Source organism: Lactuca virosa, chromosome 6 (assembly GCF_052849685.1).
Source record: "Lactuca virosa cultivar CGN04683 chromosome 6, Lactuca_virosa_CGN04683_v6, whole genome shotgun sequence".
Classification (NCBI taxonomy): Eukaryota; Viridiplantae; Streptophyta; class Magnoliopsida; order Asterales; family Asteraceae; genus Lactuca; species Lactuca virosa.
This window is the reverse complement of record NC_136431.1, coordinates 177,803,242-177,812,787: the sequence shown is the minus strand read 5'-3', so window position 1 is coordinate 177,812,787 and position 9,546 is coordinate 177,803,242. Positions and strand designations below refer to the sequence as shown.

The 9,546-nt window shown below is 40.0% G+C and overlaps 2 non-coding genes across 2 annotated transcripts; both read right to left on the bottom strand.

The window, feature by feature from the left end:
* Positions 1 to 842: 842 nt before the first annotated feature.
* LOC145123122 (small nucleolar RNA R71) lies at positions 843 to 949 on the bottom strand. Its single transcript, XR_013715000.1, has one exon. It is a non-coding gene; the product is annotated as a small nucleolar RNA R71 (small nucleolar RNA).
* An 8,268-nt stretch (positions 950 to 9,217) lies between these two features.
* LOC145123059 (small nucleolar RNA R71) lies at positions 9,218 to 9,324 on the bottom strand. Its single transcript, XR_013714939.1, has one exon. It is a non-coding gene; the product is annotated as a small nucleolar RNA R71 (small nucleolar RNA).
* Positions 9,325 to 9,546: the final 222 nt, after the last annotated feature.

Below are 9,546 nucleotides of genomic sequence, written 5' to 3'. Positions count from 1 at the left end.
AATCGATCCTTTTTGTAGGTTAAAACCTGCAAGAAGTTACTTTTCTGTTTTTAGTTTTTCTGCATTACAGGACTCACGACGTGAACCTTCAAGATTCACGACGTGAGAACTGAAGTCCTTAGTTTTGTTTATTTCAGTTCGTTTTGTTCAGTTTTACGTTTTATCTTTTTGTTTTATTCCAGGAGTTCATGAACAGAGGTTCCAACACACTTTTGGTGCCACCGCTGGAAGATCCGGAGTCTACGCTGCACAAAAACGATAATAAGAAGTCGCCTTTACAAGAACTGAAATCAGCCTTTTCAAGGAAGTCAGGAAAGAAAACGGGAGAATCGATTTCAGCCTCAAAGAGCAAGTTTGAAGTCTTCGATCAAACTCCTAACCCACACGAGACCGAGTACGAATCAGAAACAGAATTTGGACTTTATACGAGTGAACCTGAGAACGATCCGGTGAACGAAATGGCAAACATTGATGAGATGGCCATGGGGGATTACAAGAAGCGCATTCGAGATGATGGGGGGCCGGGTTTAGTACATCCTACGATTCCTGCCAATGCCACATTCGAGTTAAAGGGACATATCCTTACTGCACTTAAGGATATCCCATTTTACGGGAAGGATCATGAGGATGCTTTCAAACACTTAGACGAGGTGAACGATATTGCGGATTATTTTAATACTCCCAATATCCCAAGGGAGACAGCTTTGCTAAGGATGCTACCAGTCACTTTCAAGGGAGCAGCAAAAGACTGGTTGAAGGCACTCCCACCTGGTACAATCACCACATGGGCCCAATTGCGTGAGAGATTTCTAGATCAGTTTTGTCCACCCTCCAAAATCTCTAAACTCAAGAAGACAATTGCCAACTTTGAGCAAAATCCGGGGGAGTCATTATACGAGGCCTGGGAACGCTACAAGGGGTTGTTAAGGAATTGTCCTCAAAATGACCTCAATATTCAGCAAGAGATGTCGATATTTTATGATGGGGTGAATGTCATGACTAGACAACTCCTTGATTCGCAAGGACCACTAACGAAGAAGAACCCAAATCAGGCCAAGGAGTTGATTGAAGAGTTTTCAAGGCACTCTCGTGAGTATCACAACCCAGGGCGTGATGGAATAAAAGGCAGTGGAGGTACACAAACTAAAGAGATGGCTGCTGCAATGGCAATGCTTAACACTATGGATAGGAGATTGACTCAATTGGACCAATCAATTCATGCAATTCGAGTTGGTTGCGAGAGATGTAGTGGCCCACACTTGACAAAGGATTGCAATATGGATGAATATGGAAACAAGAAAGCTCAAGTATGCTACTCAAGTGGGGACAAGTATGATGAAGATTGGAGAAAACCAAAGAAAGAGTGGCTCCCTTACGAAGAATACAAGAAGCAAAAAGAAGAGAAATTTAGGCAAACTGGCCGAGGCTTCTACCAAAGAGAGCAACCACCAGTTGAGAAGAAATCAGAATTAGAGACCATGTTGATGAAATTCATGGAAGCTTCAGAAAAAAGACACGATGCTACTGGCACTGCAATGGAAGAACAAAGAACTATATTGAAGAATCATCACGAAATGATGATAGATCAGCAAGCATTAATAAAGAATCAGCAAGCCTCCATCAATAACCTTGAAGTACAACTTGGTCAACTTACCACTTTGGTTAATGAGAAGATGTTCCCGAAAAATCCTGAAAACAAAATCCAATCTCACATAATGGCCATAGATATTGAAGAAGAGGCGATTTCTGAGTTCCTAGAAGTCTTAGAAGTGGAGCCACAACAGCCCGATCCAAAGCCAAAGAAGCCGAAGCTCGAAATTGAAGAATCTGCTGGAATACCCAGTTCACGTCGTGAGCCCGCCATACTCACGTCGTGGGCTCAGTCTGAACAGAAGAAATTCGTATATGTTCCAGCTTATAAACCACCTTTTCCATTCCCGTCTAGATCTAATCTCAGTCCACTGGAGAGAGAACATCTGGAGTTTATCAAGCAATTGAAGGGTATTCCTATCAATACTCATTTTATTGGTTCACTTGCAAAAGTTCCAGAATATGCTAAGTTCTTACAAGACTTGTTAGACACTCGTCAGCAATTAAAGGAGAATTCTAAGGTGATTCTAAGTGAGCAAAGCTCAAAAGCTGTGTTGGGAGAAATACCTAAGAAGATGGGGGATCCTGGACGACTCACTCTCCCATGTGAGTTTGGGAATAATATGAAGGTTTATGCTTTAGCCGATTCTGGGGCTAGCATAAATTTGATGCCTTATTCGTTTTATCAAAAATTAAATATTTAGAAGTTGAAGGCTACAAAGATGACTATTCACATGGCAAACCGTTCAGTGACACAGCCACGGGGCATTGTGGAAGATATTCTCGTGAAAATTGGGAAATTCGTTTTTCCAATAGACTTTGTGGTTTTCGATATGAAAGAAGATCCCAATGTTCCAATTATTCTTGGTTGCCCGTTACTTAACACTGCTGGAGCTCTGGTTGATATACGCGAATCCAAGCTCACCTTGAGAGTTGGGGATGAGAAGGAAATTTTTGGAATAGAAGATGGTTTCCAAGGGAATCATGCTCGAGAAGGGGTTTTCAACATTGATGAAGAAAATGAACTTGAAGAATTAGAGAAGCTCATGGAAGAAGAAATCAAAACAATTCACCAAGTTAAAAGAACAAAACCGAGAGCATCTGTTCCATTTTTAGTTGAAGTCATTGCCTACACGAATCCAACTTCTTGGGTGAGCAAGGAAGATGATGAGATGACGAGTGATGAAGAGGAGGTCACATCAAAAATAACAAGTCCAGTGGTAAAGGAAGAAAAGGATACTATGGAGTGTAAGTATGAAGACAAGATAGAGACTAAAGGGACCAAACGCAAGCTTGATGGAGACGAGGCCAAAGCTAAAAAGGAAAATTCGAAAAAGGCGTATAAAAGACGTGTTCAAGCTTACAAGAGGCGTTTCAAGGAGCAAAAGATCCTGGTGGTGAACTCTTCAGATGATTCAACGTCGGAGGCACGGAGTCCAGCTCAAGACTCCTCAAAAAGAAGCGCTTCTCGGGAGGCAACCCGAGTTTGGTTTGCATTTTCTTTCTTTTTCTTTTTAATTTTTAGCATGTTTTTAGTTCTTAAGAAGTCGATCATGTCATCCGAATTATTATCTGCATAAGGAGTCATTAAAATCAAGTGGTAACACTTATTGAATATCTTACAAAATTAAATTTGGAGAAATTAATAAATTTCATGATTAGAAAGGACTCACGACGTGAACCATTTAGGATTCACAACGGAATACGGGCATAAATATTTTATGATAACTATTTTTTATGCCTTAGCCCACTTCCTACTTAAATGGCCCAATTTTAGAGTCCAGACAAAACTCACGACGGGAACCATTATGGATTCACGGCGTGAGTTGTAAATTGTTCGGGACCACAGATTAAAGGATAAGGAATCAGTTTGACCTACCACTTTGTTTATTCCTCACGAAGTGAAAGCGGCAGCTGGTCCCCTCCATTCGATATTGGCCGACAACCACTCTATTTTCCTTTTTGCTTACGTAATACTTCAATCTAAGGTAATGGTTCTTAAGTACTAAGTTTAATTATTCTCTAATAGTTGAACTCAGGTTTAGGGTTTGTTAGTTAGTTGAATTGTATGCCCTAGAATTCGTGAATTAGCCTTGGAATGTAGACGATTTATGGTCGAAAATAACATAGGAGTAAACCCTCAGCATTGTATTGGCCGATTTGTACAGGAACAGAACATAATTTGACATCGATGACGAACTCACGACGTGAATTCTTAGGAATTCACGACATGAATTCTGGGCTGAACAGTTTTCTGTTTCTTTTATTTCTAAACTTGTGGGTTGTTTCTTTTGGCTGTGTTTGTTGCTTGTTTTTGCAGAAATGGGTCCTTGAAGGGAGGCACCTCTTGGAGTTGCGGGTTTACACTCGTTTTACAATTTTCCCACAACGATGTCCCGAGACATCTTGACCCGATGGAACAACAAATTAGGGTGGCTCTACAATCGAGAGATTGTTGTTGCTCCTACAATCAATTGGACGCGGTTGAGGGAAGTCGGGCTCGTGGAAAGGCTGTCCCCGTTTTTGACAGAAATATTTATTGGAGATGGGTATTCATTCACTTGCTCGGGTTGGCTCAACCTATTTCGGATCCAAGAGCGGGTGTATAAGGAATTTTGTGTTGAGTTTTACTCAACAGTGACATTCCAGGAGACTGTCCTAGACCCACATTGGCTGCAAGCTTTGGTATTCCGGTTAGGGGGTGAGTATCGGGAGTGCAGCCTCGTTGAATTCGCTTGGAGGGTTGGAATATATGATAGACAAGAGGCAATGACTCCCGAATTTGGTATGTTCTTGAGCGATGCAGCTAGAGGATACACGGAGGGTGTCACTGGATATGCTTTCTGGCATAATATTGCATCCGGGATTTTTAATTCCGGAGTGTCTCCCGAGAGTAGTATTCGGTCCCCTATCCACCGCTTACTCCAACGTTTCATCACATTCTCCATCAATCATAGGAGGCATGGAGACAAAGTAACAAAGCAAAATCTATTCTTCTTATGGTGTATCTTGCAGCCCGGAGTGTGTTGCAACATTCCGTATTTTTTGGCACGTTTTCTGGCCGGGTCTGCAGCTAGTTCTTGCCCGGGGAGCCCTATTTGTGGAGGGCAATTTATTACGCATTTGGCCCGCTCATATCATTTGCTTGTCCCTGATATTACTCGTTCCATGACTTGTGTGGATGAGCATGAGTTTGGCATGGGGTATTTGGAGACCATGCGGGTTGTCAGAAACTTTGGGTCGCATTGGGGATTGGTACCTTCTGATGATGAGGGTAATGAGGGTGATGAGCAGCCAGATACACAACCAGAACAACAACCACAGCCACGACCGAGGAGAAGAAACGTGAGAGGAAGAGGAGAGAGAGGACAGCCAATGCATCCACCCGCACCCATGGTAGGAGCACCTTTTGGGAATGATATGGCTGGGTATTTTGACCAGTTATCATTGAGCGTCAACTGGATTGGGGGTACCATGGAGAACGTGGTTCGACACCTTGGGGTGGAGCAGCCGCCTCATTTGGGGTATCATTACCCAATTTGCCCGAGGTGGACGGAGTATCGAGGACATGGAGGGGATGGGGCGGGCACTAGTGGAGCAAACGAGGAGGATGAAGATGATTGATCAATTAGTTTTATTTTGTTTATTTTTGTTTGGTTTGTTTTTATTTTGTTTTTAAATTTGTTTGGATTGTAAGACTTTAAGATATTATATTACTTTGCTCTTTGGTTGTTAACTTTCAGTTTGCTAAGGAGTCTTGGGGAAGGAGTAAGGTCAAGTCAAGAGTCGTGTTCGTTTAAGCGAGTGTCGTTCAAGTTTAGAAGTTGAAAGTCGAAACCCACAATTGGAAATAAGTGTGGGGTGAGTCGAGAGAGGTTATAGTTAGAAGAGTCGTCAAAATACACTGAATTTAGAAGGGTCTTAATTCGTTAAGATGTTGAGTGGAGTATATGCATTTACAAGGAAAAAGGCAGTTTTCATTCTGGTTTACCCAGAGTTCACGTCGTGACCCTTTATTTCTCACGTCGTGAACAAAGTTCCAAGGAAATTCAGAATACGCGATTCAGCGACTTCACGTCGTGAGCCTGTACTGATTCACGTCGTGAGTTGTGAATTTCCACCATATTCATTTCGTTCCGTTCTTCTTCATTACACGGAATTACTACCATTCCTTATGACACTTTTATGACGATTCGATGGGCTGTTTTCTCTAATATACAATGTGGCATATGCTTTCCCACATTGTCTACATGATTTGGAGGCTTGCACCATTCTTTTTGAAGATTGGAGTTTTGATTGATGGCTGGTTTCGCAAGTTCAAGTCCGAGTTCTTATTTTAAAGAGGTCCATATTCGAGATGCATGTTTTTCCACACTTTTGGAGTTTTGATCACGCCACTATCCCAGGGGAGTCTGTTCCTCTTTCTCCCTTCTCTTAATTTTTATATTATTTTAAGCATACAATGAGGGCATTGTATGAAATAAGTGTGGGGTAGGGGGTAGAGGGTAGAAAAAGTAAATTGCTAGATAATTTGGTACATTTTAAAAATTTTATTAATTGGATCTAGTAGTAATAATTTGAACTGTACTTGCTAGTGGAATGATCCGATAAGAGCTCAAAGGTTTAGTTGAGCCGATATACGTTACAATGCATTTGTGGCCTCCCTTATTTTAGTGAAATCATGGAACAAAAACATAACCCTGCTTAGTTTGAGGAATGCAACATGTTTAGCAGCCTAAACTTGAAATGTATCCAGGAAATATATGTCTTAACCAATAAAGGTTGAAGTTAAGCGCCCCTGCTTAAGCATGTAGGTTTTTGAGTGATATAAAAAAAAAGTGTGTTATACATGTAAAAAAAAGAGAGAAATTACCGAAAAGTAAAAATTCTTGAAGAATTTTGGAGCTATCAAAGTTGAAGATCAGAAGATCAAAGTTCTAAAGAATCAAAAGTTAAAGATGCCAAAAATCATGAAAGAAGTGAATTCAATGAAGTGAAAGATCAAACATTAAAGGAAAGAAGAATTCAAGAGCTCCTAATTGTGGTATCTTCTAAAAAGTTGTAATTCTCTAGTTTATGTATGCTTGGGTAGCTTTACAAAAATATCTTGAGGTTAGAAAGCTCTCTGAGGATGGATTCGGAGGGTTGCATAAAATGAGCATTGTTCGAAAGAAGTGGGTAATTGTTTATGAAGATTGTGAGTATTTAAAGTATGGGGGGGGGTCATTTAGGAAAAAATTTAGACACAAATGCATGCGTTGAGGTCTTGGCATAATGGCTGAGCTGGAATTGGATTGTTCTATGTAATGCTAGTGATGAAGGTTTAAGTTTAAATAAGTAGATTTGCTTGAGGGCAAGCAAAGCCTAAGTGTGGGGTATTTTGATATTGCCAAATTTATACATAGTTTTAGGCAATATTGATCTACATTTTATTAAATATTTTGGTTATTTGCACAGAATTATGGTACTTATAAGGATAAATTGTTATGTGCAGCCAAATAGAAGTATTTTCAAAGAAAGGGACCAGAAGTAACAATACTTGGAACTTTGGGGGGCTTGAAGAAGAGAAGAACGAAAAAACACCCAAAAGACGTACTCACGACGTGAACAGTTCATGGTTTACGACGTGAGTAGAGAGGTTTAGAAGATAAGCATCCGGGTGAAGGAATCCTTGCCGAACACGATTATCTCGAAGTTCACGACGTGAGTCTTAAATTCTCACGACGTGAACGGGAAATTTAAAGATATTATAAATACCTTTGCCCATTACGATTTGGGAGACTTTTGGCTGAAGGAAGAGGTTCCAGGAGACGATTTACAGCAGAAGTAAGGCTCTGGAAAAAGGGTTTTCAACACCAAAAGAGTAAAAGTTCATAATTAAGTTATTTGTTTGATCCTTATGAACATGTTTTCTTATTTGAGTTGTGTTTATGTGTTAGTTGCTACTATGAGCAGCTGAATCTAGCTACTCTTATCTAGCTAGATGAAGCTTCTAACTTATGAATAGCATAATTTTATATGGATTTATTTAGTTGGTGAATTGCTTGTGTTTGATTTATTGTTACCTAGCATGCTTATGTTGTTGCTTTAGTTGTTTAAATTCATGTTATGTGTAGTTTAGTGACCATTAACTGCATGAACTTGATAACCTGGTAATTTAGTGAACATTGAATTACTAGAGCTAGGATCAACCAAAATCTTAGTTAGTAATTGAAGTAATTAACTTTGCTGTGCTAAAGAACATAGATTATGACTATAATTGTGTTTACATGATAAATCTTACATAGCGTATTCATAAACATAATTGGTTATGTGTTTAATTGTGTGTGACCATACATAGTTTTACATGAATTAATTAACTATTGGTAAATTTAGACCTAAATTACTAATATAATAACAACCAACTTAATAATCCATAATTATTAGCTAGCCATAAGGACGAAGTGGATTCGAACTGGATAAGAGTGTGTTTTTAATTATTGATTGAATTTGAGTTAAGTTAGTCTGATCTTGCAAAATCAGATAAAAACCCTTTTTAGCTTGTTAATAATTAGATTAATTTAGTAGTAAATATATTAATTAATAACACCGTTCCCTGTGATCGACACCCGACTTACCCAAGCTATACTGTAATCTGACTAGGTACATTGCCTATAAGTGCATAGTTAGTATAAGTTTGTTAGGTTATAAATATTAAAATTAGTGGGTACTTCCGTGCACATCAAGTTTTTGGCGTCGTTGCCGGGGAACGACTTAGTTAATTATTAGTTTGTTTGCTTTAAATTAATCGATCCTTTTTGTAGGTTAAAACCTACAAGAAGTTACTTTTCTGTTTTTAATTTTTCTGCATTACAGGACTCACGACGTGAACCTTCAAGATTCACGATGTGAGAACTGAAGTCCTTAGTTTTGTTTATTTCAGTTCGTTTTGATCAGTTTTACGTTTTATCTTTTTGTTTTATTCCAGGAGTTCATGACCAGAGGTTCCAACACACCTTTGGTGCCACCGCTGGAAGATCCGGAGTGTACGCTGCACAAAAACGATAATAAGAAGTCGCCTTTACTAGAACTGAAATCAGCCTTTTCAAGGAAGTCAGGAAAGAAAACGGGAGAATCGATTTCAGCCTCAAAGAGCAAGTTTGAAGTCTTCGATCAAACTCCTAACCCACACGAGACCGAGTACGAATCAGAAACAAAATTTGGACTTTATACGAGTGAACCTGAGAACGATCCGGTGAACGAAATGGCGAACATTGATGAGATGGCCATGGGGGATTACAAGAAGCGCATTCGAGATGATGGGGGGCCGGGTTTAGTACATCCTACGATTCCTGCCAATGCCACATTCGAGTTAAAGGGACATATCCTTACTGCACTTAAGGATATCCCATTTTACGGGAAGGATCACGAGGATGCTTTCAAACACTTAGACGAGGTGAACGATATTGCGGATTATTTTAATACTCCCAATATCCCAAGGGAGACAGCTTTGCTAAGGATGCTACCAGTCACTTTCAAGGGAGCAGCAAAAGACTGGTTGAAGGCACTCCCACCTGGTACAATCACCACATGGGCCCAATTGCGTGAGAGATTTCTAGATCAGTTTTGTCCACCCTCCAAAATCTCTAAACTCAAGAAGACAATTGCCAACTTTGAGCAAAATCCGGGGGAGTCATTATACGAGGCCTGGGAACGCTACAAGGGGTTGTTAAGGAATTGTCCTCAACATGACCTCAATATTCAGCAAGAGATGTCGATATTTTATGATGGGGTGAATGTCATGACTAGACAACTCCTTGATTCGCAAGGACCACTAACGAAGAAGAACCCAAATCAGGCCAAGGAGTTGATTGAAGAGTTTTCAAGGCACTCTCGTGAGTATCACAACCCAGGGCGTGATGGAATAAAAGGCAGTGGAGGTACACAAACTAAAGAGATGGCTGCTGCAATGGCAAT